The 15,206-nt window shown below is 41.8% G+C and overlaps 2 protein-coding genes across 3 annotated transcripts in view; one reads left to right on the top strand and one right to left on the bottom strand.

Annotated features, from left to right (window-relative positions):
• The window catches only part of LRRC56 (leucine rich repeat containing 56), a 58,970-nt gene extending 53,242 nt beyond the window's left edge, over nucleotides 1-5,728 (bottom strand). The window contains exon 1 of the mRNA XM_087716042.1: nucleotides 5,564-5,728. The gene's annotated coding sequence lies outside the window, so the exon portion shown is untranslated. The remainder of the gene's footprint in view (nucleotides 1-5,563) is intronic.
• Nucleotides 5,729-5,949: 221 nt separating this feature from the next.
• The window catches only part of HRAS (HRas proto-oncogene, GTPase), a 75,521-nt gene continuing 66,264 nt past the window's right edge, over nucleotides 5,950-15,206 (top strand). The window contains exon 1 of one of the 2 annotated variants that reach the window (XM_087716053.1): nucleotides 5,950-6,328. The gene's annotated coding sequence lies outside the window, so the exon portion shown is untranslated. Of the gene's footprint in view, nucleotides 6,329-7,254; nucleotides 7,359-15,206 lie in introns of those variants that run through there. The other variant, XM_087716061.1, reaches the window with a different exon arrangement.

The following is a 15,206-nucleotide window of genomic DNA, read 5'->3' as shown; positions in this document are numbered from 1 at the left end:
CATTCTGTGTTAGAAAGTCAAGTTTAAGTGTTTCTCTTTAATTATAATCTTTAGTTCCTTCTGCTTCCCTGTAATATCCAAGGTCTTTGAAGACTTTGTTTCTGTAATATCCAACCTTAAAAGTCCCATCCTATCTTAAAGAGAATTCAAAACAAAAACATGTACTCACAGGAATATTATTATAATTAATTTTAAAATCAAATCCATGTGGACCCTTAGTTTGTAGGCTTCCAAACTCGAAGTTCTAATCACGCTTTTGCTTTTTATTCCAAAAGAAATGTTTTAAGTCTAATTTGTAGTTTTAAAATATTTTTTTACTCCATCTTTATTATTTTAATTATTAACTCAAGGCAGCAAATGTATCTATTACTCCTTCATCCTATTTTCTCCACAGCAATAAATCTGTGATGTGAGTTGGGCTGAGAGAGGAGAACTGGGCTCAAGGCCACACAACTGGCTTTCATGCCTCAGGCAGGAGTAGAACTCACTTGTGCTGTACAACCTATTGATGCAAAGGTTCCTAATAGCTGAAAATGAGTTAACAAGCAATATCCAGAAGTAACTAGAAAAACAAATATGCAAACTTAATGTCTTTTCTGAAACTGCAGCCACCTGCAGTTTCAGCAAAAGGTTTATTCCCTTGCCTCCCAGAATTCTTAAATCTACAGATCTTGTGCTTTCCTCTCATGGAGCAACTGTCTGGAGCACTTTTTAGAGGTCTCAAATTCTTTCCTTGTCTACAGAGGAATTACAAAGAGCTGATCTACTTGCTTGCTTTCCCTTCTGACACTTTCTTCAGTTTGCCATTTCTTCCCTGGAAGAAAGCATATTATTAATTTCCATAATCAACTATCCTTTGATTATCTGAACTTTTCAGACATGGTAGGCTAGTGAGGAAACCTGACCAGATGAGCTAATTCCACATGTAAAGCTACATTAACAGAATCTAAAAGTACAACCCCCCCTCCCAATATTGTTATAGCTAAGTAACTAGGGAGGGTCTCTTCTGAGACTCTTGCCCCGCCCACTGTTCAGCAATGGATTTTGCTATCACTTATCTGACTGTTCCCTTGGCAGTATCCCAATCTCCCAAGGTCTTTCTCACATAGCATCACAGGAGCAGGTCCAATATTTATTTCATATACTATGTGAAACTCGAAATTCCATTCCAGTACATGTGGATACCAAGTCAGAAACTTTATACATTTTTGTATGGTTATATTCAAATCAGTCCTTTCTTTATATAGTAGCAGCATAATTCAGTTCATTGTTCTTACAATACAATACAATAGCAGAGTTGGAAGGGACCTTGGAGCTGGAGGTCTTCTAGTCCAACCCCCTGCCTAGGCAGGAAATGCTATACCGTTTCAGACAAATGGCTATCCAACATCTTTTTAAAGACTTCCAGTGTTGGGGCATTCACAACTTCTGGAGGCAAGCTGTTCCACTGATTAATTGTTCTAACTCTCAGGAAATTTCTCCTCAGTTCTAAGTTGCTTCTCTCCTTGATTAGTTTCCACACATTGCTTCTTGTTCTACCCTCAGGTGCCTTGGAGAATAGTATGACTCCCTCTTCTTTGTGGCAACCCCTGAGATATTGGAACACTGTTATCATGTCTCCCCTAGCCCTTCTTTTCATTAAACTAGACATACCCATGTGCAATGCCATTAGCAGCTCCACAATCCTTTCTGCCAGTAGGGATGATTCAACATTTTATTGCTGGAAAACAATGTTCTGTTTTCTTTAAAAAAAACAGTAACAATTGCTGCTAAATCACAGGGCCTCATCATCATCAGATGAGTGTCTTAACACGTTTTTTTAAATTAAAGACAGTGATCTGATCATCAGCTGAATTGAAAAAGTCATTTTCACACGCAGGAATTTGGATATTCAAAATCTCAAAACATGGTTTATATGGTTCATATGGTTCACAGCTAATATGTAATATCAAATGTTTAATTCTTTGCAAGTGGCTACATGCAAAACCTGTTCTAGATATTAAGGATTTAAGTCATGTGAACATTTTACAGCAGGATAAAGAAAGCAACAAAAAGCTTCAAAAGAAGCTAAACCTGAATATCAGAAATATTATATACATAACCAAATGCATTCCAGCAGATATACAATGTGGTTCCTCTTTTTTTCTTGGTTACCAAAGGCAAGATAAATAGATTTATCAAGTCTAATGCATATTTGGTAGGTGCAATAAATGTTTTATCAGTTGAGGGAAGAATAAATAATTCCCAATTCAGTTTCAGTTCTTTATGGGAGACAGATTATGAATCATTCATCTGAATCTGATTAATTTTGTATAATACATAACTTTTATGTACTTTATTTTTATTAGAGATGGGACTTTTAGCTTTACCCTTATCTCAGGTATATCCTTGTAAAGGCTCTTATTGACAAGAACCCGTCTTCTAAATAATGCAAAGCCACAAATCTCAGTTTTACTCACCATAGCAACCAATATCTCATGATCAACATTATTCTATTTCATGGGCCAGGTTGCTGTAGCAAAGTGCTTGTGTCATATTCTTAGGGGATAAAAGGAAGCACTTTACTTTTCACTAACACACATCCCAAAATGATCAAGTTTGATCCCAGAAATAGCACAGTTTTAAACTATTTAAAACAACTTGTAAAGAATTGCCAGAAAAGTTTTACTGACAAATTTCTTCATGTGAAGATCTTTGCTGTTAGCCTAAAACCACGTGCTCCTTCGACTAGATATTCTGCTTCTTTAATGAGTACTATGGTCCAAACATAGTATTAATTCATCACACGGTTTGCTTACTTGTAGTTTAGCATGTTGGGGAACACATGCACTGACTTAGCAGGCACGGTTTATAGCAAGATGATGAAAGCTATAGCTATTATTCTACAGTTCTGACTTTTTAAAGAAAAAACAACAACTAGATTTCTATATATGCACTTATGGCCCATTAAAAGTGAGTGGCCTCAGATTGCTGCTCTGAAATATGCATGCTGCTTAGGCCCCAGCAATATGAGATCAGCTGGAACGTTTTCTTTAATCTATTCCTCCTTCTCAGGGCTGCTGCGATGCCTGCAAATCAGCCAAAGACCAGCTTTGGGGCAGCTTGTTTTTTGTTTCTGTCCTGATCATTTTCGTTTCTGTTCAGTTAATATAATACTAGAGCTGTTAGAATGTGCTTACTTCATTCTCAGACGGCACTGGAGAGTTTCTATATGACAGCCTGATTGCTCAAGAGATAGAGTTAGGACAAAGTTAGACTAGAGAGCAACAAGATGGTGTACGTAAAAGAACTGCCTCTGAATGTTGCTCATGGAATATTCTGTAGCATCTCTTGCCACTAAGCTCTGAATGACTTTGCTTACATGCTATTTTAAGCCATAACTTACTGGGTAAACTATAAATGACTAGGTGTACAGAACAGACTATGCTGTAGTGCCCAAATCAAACAAACTACATTATGGTTTAAGACCCCACCCAGTAAACTTTTGGTTGAAATTTGGCCTTAGTTCCTAAGATTGGGAGTCCGGGCACTGTTTGCAGTGGTTTTGCTCCTTCCTGAATGGACAGATTCAGTCCCTAGGTGTGGAGGAGAAACTAACTCATTGATTACTCCAAAATGGGAGGGCACAAGGTTCTTCTCTGCTGCTAATGAATATACAAGCTGATGGGAGAAGTCATCTATTAGTTTGTGATGGTATAATCAGAACCCCAGAACTGCATCTCCATCCCAGTCATACATTGGGAATTCTAACCCAGTGTTTGAAGACTGTAAATATCTTTATGGAGACAAAGAAACTGAGGCTGAATCTCAGCAAGACTAAGCTGTTGTTCATTCACTCCTCCCAGCCATTTGGGCCTGTTTACTCCAATGGTGACTTTGGATGGGATAGCACTCTCAATGAAGGAATCAGTCTGTGACTTAGGGTTCCTTCTAGACTCATGGCTAGATAAAACAGTTGGAGACTGTTGTTAGGGGACCTGGCCTAGAATTGCATGGTGTGCCAGCTATGAACTTTCCTGGAGTCCTGGAAATCTTGACTGACATTTTCATCTTCTAATTACTAATTACTTCTAATTTGAAGGGTTCTCAAAAGATGCATTGGCTGCGAATTGATGTAAACATCTAATAATATAATACAATGTTGGTTATGTAATAGTATACATATGGTTGTTATGAAAATGAAAAAATTATATAAAGGGAATACCAGATACCATTCAAAGTGGTGGGTTTGACCTAAAGCTCTACACTGTTTCGCTCCCACAGGACTATCTGCTTCCAATGGATCCTACTCACCCCATTTGGACTACCTGCTAAGAATACTAAGGGTTCCTTCTACGTGAGACATTTAGATGAGAGCAAGTAATGTAGATTTTTCTGTAATATCTCTTCCTTATGGAATAGGTTCCTACCTGAAAACTGGATGACAGCATTACTTCTGAATTGCAGGCAAGCCATCAAAATAAAGCTGTTCAGAATTAAGATCAATCATTGGGAACCCTGCTATATCACATAACAATATTAAAGGGATCGATGGTGTTAATGTATTGCTATATTTACTTTTGATATTTTATGACTACTTTGTTTTTACTGTACTGTGCACAAGTCTATGTAGAGTACGGTGATATAAAAATATAGTAAATGTACATTTTTGTGGATGTTTGGGCATATCACAATGCTAAGCACTCATATTTTATATGAATAAAAAATTGAGAGAAAAATGTTGGATTTAAAGGAACATTTTGTTTATAGCTATTGTATTTTGATCTTGTTTGATTCTTTGCAATGTTTTTTACAGTATTTGATTTCAAAGCAGGAAGTTTGTGTTTCCTCACTTACATTTTAGTCAGGATAAAGTCTGCAAAGCAGATAATTTACACTTTGCTTCAGGTTATGCAGAGTATATACCATTTTTAAATAATAGTTTAAATAAGAATAACATAAAAAATCTTCCCCCAATATTTACCCTAATAACCCAAATTCTACAATTATATATTTGATCCCACACTGGATATTTAATTCCAAGTCAAGCCAAAAGTTTATATGTATGTAACAACGCCCCTCACTTTGGAGAACGTTTAACTTTTTAAGAACCATTATTTGCAATGTTTTCTTACTAGTCTAATTAACAGAACCCGCCAGTAAGGAGGATTGCAATTCACAATCTTCTACCGTGGCTACCGACACTCTAGTGCCTGCCCATGCGGCTCACACAATCGTAGGAGGGGATAATGGGATTTGTACTTCAGTTCTGGAGAGCGCCTGGTTGGGGAAAGCTGCCATTCCTTTGTGCGCTTTCCTATTCATCCTCCCTTCCGCCTTTTCCAACTAGGCTAGCGCGGATTCCCCACATCCTACCGACTTCACAGCCAGCATTTCTCTGTGCAGGCAGGGAAAGGATAACAGAGAAAAAGGGCCCAGCAGTAGGAGCAGCAGAAGAGCGAACACAGCGGCACAACCAAGCTACGCACAAAAAGGGGTCCTAAAAAAAGAGGAAGGAAATGGGGGGAGTGCTGCTGAGGGAGGCCTCGCTCACAAGAGAACTAAACCTGGATGGCATATTTACCTCGGGAGGAAGGGAGGGCGCGCATCTCCTCATCCCGGCAGAGGAGGAGGAGGCTTTATTTGCCTGGAGGAAGCAGCAGACTCTAAAAATAAGCCACGCGAGAGGCGATTCCCTTCTCCCAGCACGCTACACCCATTTCCTCCCTCCCTCCTCCTCCTTCTCCTCCGGCCCCTTGCCGCTCTCCGAAAGCCCAGGCCAGAGGAGCGACAGCAACACAGCAGCGGGCGGGGCCGAGGGAGAAGGTTGCTCTGGGAGTGATTGACGTGTCTCGCAGCCGACCACGAGGTCGGAGGAGTGGGGGAGCCGCGGCCTGGAGCCCGAAGGTTGAGCGGGAGCGCCTATCAGCTGCTCCGGGAGGTTGCGAGCGTCGAGTGGGCGTCGAGCGGCGTTTGGGCGTGTGCCGCCCGCTGCCTGGGGCTGGCTTTGCGCGCACACATTGTCCAAGCCGCCGTCACGGCAGCACCCGGGCGGAACGGGTGCCTCAGTGTTGGGTGCCAATGCGGGGAGGGCGTTGCAAACACGGGGCTCCTCCGCCGCCTAGGTGGAAAGTTCGCCGCTGCATCGGACCGACGGAGCCTTGACTAAGAGAGCAGCCGGTCTTTCTGCGGAAGGGGACGCGGAGTCTCGCGAAGGCGCTTTTCTCCTGCCAGGCACCACTCAAACTTTGCATTTCCTCGCACGCTTCCAATTTTTTTTTAACCCTCTAAGAAAAAAAGGCAGCTTTGCTTTTCTGGTTTGCAAGGAAAACCTCCCAGGCTATAAGTAGTAAGTAGAGCTTCCTCCTCCAATTCTTAAATGCTGTTTTGGGGGTTAGAAGCACGTTCTCCTTGAAGGTTGATTCGGCTCACCTGTGTAAGTAATTACTTAGCAGCCCTCGGGAAGGCGGCCACGGAGCGCCTGCGGATTTGTGGGCGTTCTTCGGTTCAGTTTTCAGGCGAATATTCAAGATGCGGGCTGTAATAGCCAGGGATCCTGCAGTGGTTCACACGTCGCGCCCCAGGGCAGCCGTGTAGAGGGAGCTGTTAGTTGCAGCGCTCGGCTTTTATGAGCCAAAATGGGGGAAGAAAAAGGCGGGTTGCGCGCTATAGAACATCTCTTTCCCTGGATCTTGGCTGAAGTCGCTTCGGTTGTATCCCTAATCTCCGAAGTAGGGGTGTAAAGGCCAGCCTCCCCCTCCTTAGGTTAGATCAGCATCATCCTCGCCACCCTCATTTCTAAGTAGGAGAGACTCGGAGGGGGATCGGTTGGGGAGGTGGCGCTTCCTTCGGCCAAAAGCAGCGTGGGAGGCGGTCGTCGGCGTACGAGAAGGGAAGGCAGGGCGATTGCGTCTGTCAGGGGGAACAGCCTCGTGTGCGAGAAGACAAGCTATTATGGGGTGTGTCCGATTGTCAGTCGAGGGACGTTAAGGGAGATCGCAGCGAGGCTGAAAGGGTGTCTTGGGATGCTGCCAGGCGGGTGGGTTTCATTCTGAAGCGTTGGGCTTCTCCTTGTTCATCGTCCACTTGTGAAATCCAAAGGGCAAAGTGCAATTCCACGCAGGGACGGCGCTACGGCTTAAAAGAAAGCCCTGGGTGGAACGCTGTGCAATGGGGCGAGGCGTGTCCAAGGATGGTGTGTGACAACACGCTCTCCGGTTCCCCCCCCCCCCCCGCGATTTCCCGGTCTAGCAGCCGCCTCCTCCTCCTCCTCACAGACGCTAATATTAGGCTGTGGACCGGCACATCTTGACGCGAGGAAGTTCACCGGCTCGGCGTTTTTCTAGGGCTTTGGAATTTTTGCTGCCCTGGAGAATCGGGTGGGTTTTGGGGGCTCGGAAACGGGAGGGTTTGACCCACCACCTGCTTGCCTGTCTCTGTTCCCAGCTATATTGTGACTGTGCTTTCTGTAAACACTTCCTGTCAGCGCCAGAGAGGGGTGGCGGGTGGCGGCTGATTAATAGGAGTGCCAGTGGTTGCATCTTCTAGAAGCCACGGATGCTGATGGCGATATTTTCTGTATCCCCCGATTTTCCTCTTCCAGTGTTGTTCTTTTTGAGCCATTTGCCAAAGCTGTAGGTACTTGTGGGTTTTGATTGCACTTCTCCCCCCCCCCCATGCAGTTTAGGGAGTGGTCTGAGAGAATAGTGAAGTAAGTTTGGTTCACAGATGCAGCGGGCTGATTAAGGTCCTTGTTTGGACGTGTACACACACGAATAATCTGTGTTACATAGTTTTGGAAGACTTTGAAAGGAAAAGGCCCTGAGCTGCAGTGTTTAATGTGGAATGGTCCTTTCTGCCCCTTTGGGGTTTTTAATCCTTTTCTGTGATCTTCTGTTACTTCCCAGTCTATAGTAGCCTTTTGTTATGATTGGGTACTGATTGAGGAGGGGTTAACATGGCTTCCTTCCTTGCTAGTTGATGCCACTCCCAGGTTTGCAAACTGTCACTTGAAAATAGGTCCTGGGAATAACTCCTCTGGATTAATGGGAGAGAAATCTCCAGCTGCTTAATTTCCCAGGGGCTTCAATAATTTTGTGCTTCATGCCTGTGAATACAAGACAACCTTCCCTGTATATGGTGTAAGCTGGCTTGTTTTATGGGTACATATGTGTGTGTTTGCTATATTTTAAAACAGGTTGGTAGCATTGAGTGTTTTAAGCATGTTTTCATCTTTCCTTGAGCTAAACGGGAGGGGATTGTGTTTATTCCCTTGGGAAGCAGGAGGGAGAGGCTCACATCCTGTTGTTTAAAGGCAAGTCATACTAGGCAGCAGGATCAGTCCTCTGACCAAGCATGCACTAATTCTCATTGACTCTGCCTCCTAAATTGGAGCCCACCTGTGAGCCCCACCCCTGGAAACAGGTTTCTGCTCCACTTATATCATGATGTTCCCACTGAACATCATGACATAAGCTGTGCTGTGTAGTAGACCATCATTCAGATGAAATTCTGGAAAGAGCTTCCTCTGGGAATGTTAAATGAGCCATCATTTAACAGCAGTGTTGGGTAAAGGAAAAATGAAGCTACATGCCAAGTATGGACTTTTTTTTCTTTTTCTTCCTAGTCCCTCCCCCTCCCCACAAATACAGGGCTTGAATGATAGCTTGTCACTTGAGTCTGACATCATGAGCTAAGACTGACAGAGTCACCCAGTCGGATTTTGTGCCTAATGTGGGACTAGAACACACAGTATCCTGGGTTCTAGCCTAGAGCCTTAACCACTACACCAGACTGTTTCTCATATCCCTAAATGTGCAAATGCATGCTCATATTCCCACTGTTCTCTTTAGATTGAGTCCCTATGTGTATCCACTAAGTGAATGGCAAATCCACTTAATTTGTGAGTACCATCTTTCTGTTGATATTATTTAAGAGCAGAGGTGGCGCAGTGGTTAAATGCAGCACTGCAGGCTACTTCAGCTGACTGCAGTTCTGCAGTTCGGCTGTTCAAATCTCACTGGCTCAGGGTTGACTCAGCCTTCCATCCTTCCGAGGTGGGTAAAATGAGGACCCAGATTGTTGTTGGGGGCAATATGCTGACTCTGTAAACCGCTTAGAGAGGGCTGAAAGCCCTATGAAGCGGTATATAAGTCTAACTGCTATTGCTATTGCTATTTAGAAATAATTATTAGAAAATGAAAAACATCTTGAAAATCAGTTGAAAATAAGGTGTTCTTTGGTAACTGAATAAAATTGGTCATTATTTTGCTACAATTTGCTACAATTTCATGTTGACAAACTCCTTGACGTCATGAATGATGTGGGAACTTGGCTTGAAGAGTCTTCCTTCTGTATAAAAAAGCATAGCTTGCACTGCATTTTAAATCCTATTCTTTAATCCCAATTGGAAATTGAAGTTTTTTGATGATGAAAGAAGGTATATCCTTGGCTGTAGTTGAACTGAATCCTGACTTGAATTGCCTAGATAGTGAACATTTTTCATTACTGTGGTAAAATATAGCTAAAACTATTGTTACTAATTTTATTTTTGTGCTGCTCTTCCTCCTCTAAAAGCATATATTGATATTTGAACTTAAGATAGAAAGCCTGTTCATTTTAACAGAAAAGCAATGAAAGGATTTTTTAAAAAAAAGTGGGGTAGTGTAAACATTTGCTTTTCATAGCTATATGATGGACGTTATAGGGAGATCCATCCTAATATTATGTATGAATTGTTTTATTGGAATTTAGTGTGAGTGATTAGACCTCATATTGAGGGCATATGAAGTTATTAAATTCTTTAGGCACTAAAATACTGTATATTTATTTGATACTTTAATGTTTCAAAAAGTTTAGTGTTTTAATTGTAATATTTTTTTTAATTGTAAGCCGCCCAGAATCATTGGCTGAGATGGGCGGCTATAGAAATTAAATAACTAAATGCAAAGTTTGAATAATGAAAATTTCTTCAAAAGAAATGCTAAGAAATGAATATTTCTGAACAGAAGAATAAATGTGTGGCTACATATTTACTAAGTTTTTAAAAATATAAATGTAGAGTTCATGCATGCTACTAAACCCTAAATTGACTATTGAGTTTAGGCTAAATAATAAAACCCTGCCATTGTGGATTACAGTTCAGTCTAATAACTAAACTAAATGTCCTTAATTAGCTGAGCTTTTATGGAAGTGAGAAACCATGAAAGAAAGAGGAAAGAGCATGGACATCAGAGAAGTCATTCCATGGATAATATAGGAGATGAAATATCATGTAGAACTTTTCAATCAACTTTCCTTTGGTATAATGGGTTAAAATATCAATGACAATATTTTACACACAGTTAAAGTTTAAATTAATTAAACTATCATGGAGCAGGTGAAAAGTTTACCTAGTTTAGTGTTCTATTCTTACAGTTGTCAGATAACTTTTTATGATGAGTTCTGAAGCAGGTATGGTTATAAGAGAATCTTGCATGGCTTATAATCTTCTGTCATAGAAGCCACACAGTTTCCAATATTGGTGGTACTACACAGCTTGTAATAAATTCCAAAAATGTTCTTCCTGTATGTGGAGGGATTCTTCTGTCTGTTGTGAGTTTCTCACCTTTCAGCTTCATTGAAGTTACAATGGCACTGAAAAAAGTAACACAACCACTTTTTACAGTTAACGATCATTGCAGCATTTCCATGGTCACAGGATCAAAATTTATATGCTTGGCAATTGACTATTTATGATTGTTGCAAAGTCCTGGGGCTATATGATCATCTTCTATAACCTTCTGACAAACAGTCCGTAGGAAAGCCAGATTCACTTAACTGTGGCAAGAAACGTTGTAAAATGCGCAAGACTCACAAGTGTCTCAAAACAAAAATTTTAGGCGCAATTCTGGTCATAAGTCGAGGACTATCTGTATGCCATTTTAAAAATAGCTGCACATGCTTTCATCAGATTCATCCAGTTATCCTCAGAACCTGATGAGTCAGCAATCAAACTCTCACGTGTGTGTGTAATTATATAATTTTTTGCCACATTGGACAAGCTTGTTTGTACTGAATTGATTGTGCCATTTTAAGACAATTACAAGAGTCCTTGACTTACAACCATTTATTTAGTGACCATTCAAAGTTATGATTGTGTTGAAAAAAGTGACAACCAATCCTTATGCTCATGACCGTTGTAGTATCCCTGCGGTCACCACATCAAACTTCAGGTACTTGGCAGCCAGCATGTATTTAAAATGGTTGCAGTATCCCAGGATCCTATGATTGCCATTTGTGGTCTTCCTTGTGGGCTTCTAAGAAGCAAAGACAATGGAGGAAACTGGATTTCTTTAATGACCCATGTGATTCACTTAACAAGTATGATGATATGCTTAATGACTGCAGCCCAAAAAATTGGGTGTGGCTCACTAATTACCTTGCTTAGCAATGGAGGCTCTAGACCCGGGGTGTCAAACTCGATTTCATTGACGGCTGCATCAGGGTTGTGTTTGACCTCAGCGGGCCAGAGTGGGCGTGGCCAGGGTGGGCATGGCCACTCAACATCACTCGTGTCGGCGCCTGTGGCAACCCATGCTCTGCCAGAAAAAACAGGCTCCCGAGCTCATTTTTGGTTGCAACGGCCTCCTGCAACCCTCTGCCAGCGAAAACGGAGCTCAAGAGGGTTGCGTGCAGTCCTCCCGAGCTCCATTTTCGCTGGCAGAGGCACCGTGTGTCAGTCCTTTGCTGTTTCCAGGGCGGCCTCGTGGGCCAGATCTAAGCAGCCCATGGACTGGATCTGGCCCCTGGGCCTTTGAGTGTGACACCCCTGCTCTAGACCCAATGTGGTTGTAAGTGGAGGACTACCTTACATATTAAAGAAATATAAAGCTTTTTCGGTTACTTTTGTTTTTATTTTCTCAAACAATTTGGCATCAGCAAACGTATCCATTTCCTTACTCAACCTTTAACTCCAGGTCATTTAAGAATAGTAGTAGATGTATGCTACATACCCTCTTATCAACCATTTGTTTATTTTATTTTTTACCTCACTTATTCTTTAACTCAGTGGTCCCCAACCTTTTTATCGCCGCGGACCAGTCAGCCTTTGATAATTTTACCGTGGCCCGCTGAGCGCGCGCAGGGGTGGGGTGGGGTGTCTCTTCCCTGGAGCCAGGGTAGAAACCATAATGTTCATTATGTGTTTATCAAGCACACATCCTAATTGGCTGTAATTTACTGTGTGACAATCAATCATGGCTTTTTTAGCCCACATTTTAAAAAGTAATGTTTAACATAAAAAGATCCTGAAATCCTTCATCATTGTATAGCATCTTATAAACAGAATAGATTACAGACTGCTAAAGCTTATAATCACTTACTACCGTACATAGCGAAGAATACAACAAAGTATGCCAACAAAGTGTAGCTAAACTTTTAAAGAATACAATTGTACAAATTGAAGTTTAAGTCTCTGAGCTAGTGGTCTCCCTAATAATTTACACAATAACCAAATGGCAACAGTTATGAAATGCATTCACCACATGCAGCAGCAAATATTTCATAATCAATATACACTAAGAGTGCATATTAAGAGTATATAATACACACGCAGAGAGAGAATATACAATATGCATTAAGAGTGCTTGTCTGTCTCTCTTCCTTCATGCACACTTCTCTATTTCAAAGTTTGAAATCTAAACAGAAAAGGGCATTTCAAATGTTTCACACGTCCACATGGCCCCCTTAGGCAGCGCTCCTTTCCCACGGCGGGAGACAAAAACGGCAGCCGCAGACGAGTGAGGGGAAAGCCCGGCGCCGGCGAGAGCTCGTGGGGAAGAGGGGGGAGGAAACAACCACCTGGGCTTCTCACATTCCTCGTGGCGAAACCTCGCGACGGCACACGCCCACCAACCGCCTCTGCGAGAGGCTCAGTCCGGTGGCCCCGCTCCGCACACCGTCCCAGGCACGCGCCCGGCCACCCCAGCCACCAATTTTCCTACCGAAGCTTCCTCGCGCAACTGGAAAGGAACTGAACTGACACCCCTCCTTCATCCCACTTTACTTACTGATTGGATGACGTTGTCCCGTAGGCCTAACGACTTTCCCTTAGGCCCCCGGCCGCTGCGCAGCCCGGTGCCAGGTACTCCACGGCCCGGCACCGGTCCGCGGACCGGGGGTTGGGGACCACTGCTAACTGGTTGGGCCTATAATAGACATGAACAATCATATTGTCAACAGCCACATCTGCTTATAAGCCTTGGATAACTAGACTGTATCAAGAACCTTGTAATAATCAAATACATTTTTATAATCTATGTTTACATTCTTGCTAACATTCTTAAAGAGCTGTATCAAGATTGTGATGGTCTGCTTGTCCAGGAATTGCAAAGAGAACTTATGCTGCATCATGTTGATTATTCATTCTCAGAACTTGCTTTTCTGTATATTTTAGTTGGAAAAAAACAGATTATGTTATATTAAACATTGTATGTCCTTGTAGCATAAAGCCAAATCTTAAGGACATTCCACATTTTTGCTAGATGAGCAATTTCATTTGATGGGTATTCTGGATTTAGCAATTTGTTTTCTGTAACAGCTAGAATTTTATCTCTTGTTATTGCTAACTTATTACTAACTCGGACTCCCTCAAAATACCTATTCAGGCATGGATGACCAATAGCAGTTACAAAAATGTTATCCAGCTTCTCGGTAACATCCACCACCTCTGTAGCTGGTTTCCTATTTTCAATATATTGAAATATGGCTCTTAGCATTATTTCAGATTTTATTTTATTTTTAGATAAATTTATTTTATTTATCTTATTAATTTTTGGATTTTCCTTGTATAACTTTTGTTTTTTTTCTTTAAACAAAAGGACAAAGAAAATGATAATAATTTAGATACCCGTATTTTTCGGAGTATAAAGACCACCAAGGTTTTGAAGAGGCAAATTTTTTAAAAAAAGTTTTCGCACTATGCAGACCTCCCAAAAATAGCCCGTTTTTCATGAAAATGGGCCCAGTTTTTTTTTAAAGGCATGAATAGCCTTTAGGAGGCTTGTAAAGTGCTCCTGGGGGCTGGGGGGGGGGAAATTGAGCAAAAAATGCCCCGTCTTTTGCTCATTTCTGCCCTTCCCAGCCCCCAGGAGCACTCTGCAAGGTTCCTAAAGGCTATGCACGGCCTTTTTGGTGAGGGGGCAGGGTTTCGGGAGGCAAAAAAATGCTGTATTCAGTGTATTCAGCCTCTTTTTTGAGGGAAAAAGGTGCATCTTATACTCTGAAAAATACGATAATCTTATTTTCTAAAAGAACTTATCTTTTCACTTTATCCTTCAGCTGCTCATCTTCACCTTGCTATGCTTATTTTCACAATGACTATTTTCTAAATGAATGACAAAGGAACAACTGAGGAGGGACATTCCCCAAAGTCAGGAGGGGAATCATAGGAAATAGAGTGAGGAAAAAGTTGGAGCTGGCAGGAAATTATCCATTCCCACACCATTTGAAGAAGCATCCAACCTGTGTTCTGTAGGAAGTACAGAAACCCAGTAGCCTCATGAAGTTCTAGAAGTATGCAGTGCCTGTTGTAGCCTGGTGCTGCTTTTGTATAAGTGGTAGTTGCTACTGAAATTGCAGTGGTTCCTGCACATTTCTGGAGTGATTTGGGCAGTAGACTTTTTCATTTCTGTTAACTGCAACTTGGAATCATGCAAGCTAAAACCAATAATCTATAGTCAAAAATATCCCCACCAAAATGGTTTTTCCAGTCTTAAAAATAAAGCAAAACCAAATATTGGAGATTGAAAAAGCACATGGCAAAAATAAATATTTCATCAGGCTGCATGCAGCTGTTTACAAAGAGGATGGGGCAGGATTTAGCAGTTGTACAAACCCAGCTCTTCATTTGCTTGATAATACTTCACTTATGCAAAGTCTTAGTCTTAGTCTTTAGTCAAGCCTATTCTGTTGAAGACCAACAAACAAACAAAAAGAGAAGCACTTAAAACTTACTTTTAAATACTCAGCTGAAGGAAGATCAAACTGAGGCGATCTATTCAGTAACAGCAACTTTATTAGTCAACAACAACTCACTAGTCAGAACAGAACAGAAGAACTCCGGTTTGACAGCTATTTATAGTGAAGCTGTCAAACCGGCAACCAATTAGAACGCCGCCAGCTCTTGCTGACAACGTCCGCATGTTTCAGCCAATCCTGGCACCCGCTAGTGATGATTGCCACCTCGC

This window comes from Thamnophis sirtalis, unplaced genomic scaffold (assembly GCF_051295495.1).
Source record: "Thamnophis sirtalis isolate CommonGarterSnake01/CBP01778 unplaced genomic scaffold, rThaSir2_p1.2 scaffold_1, whole genome shotgun sequence".
In the NCBI taxonomy this organism is placed as follows: domain Eukaryota; kingdom Metazoa; phylum Chordata; class Lepidosauria; order Squamata; family Natricidae; genus Thamnophis; species Thamnophis sirtalis.
This window is presented reverse-complemented; position numbering and strand designations above follow the sequence as displayed.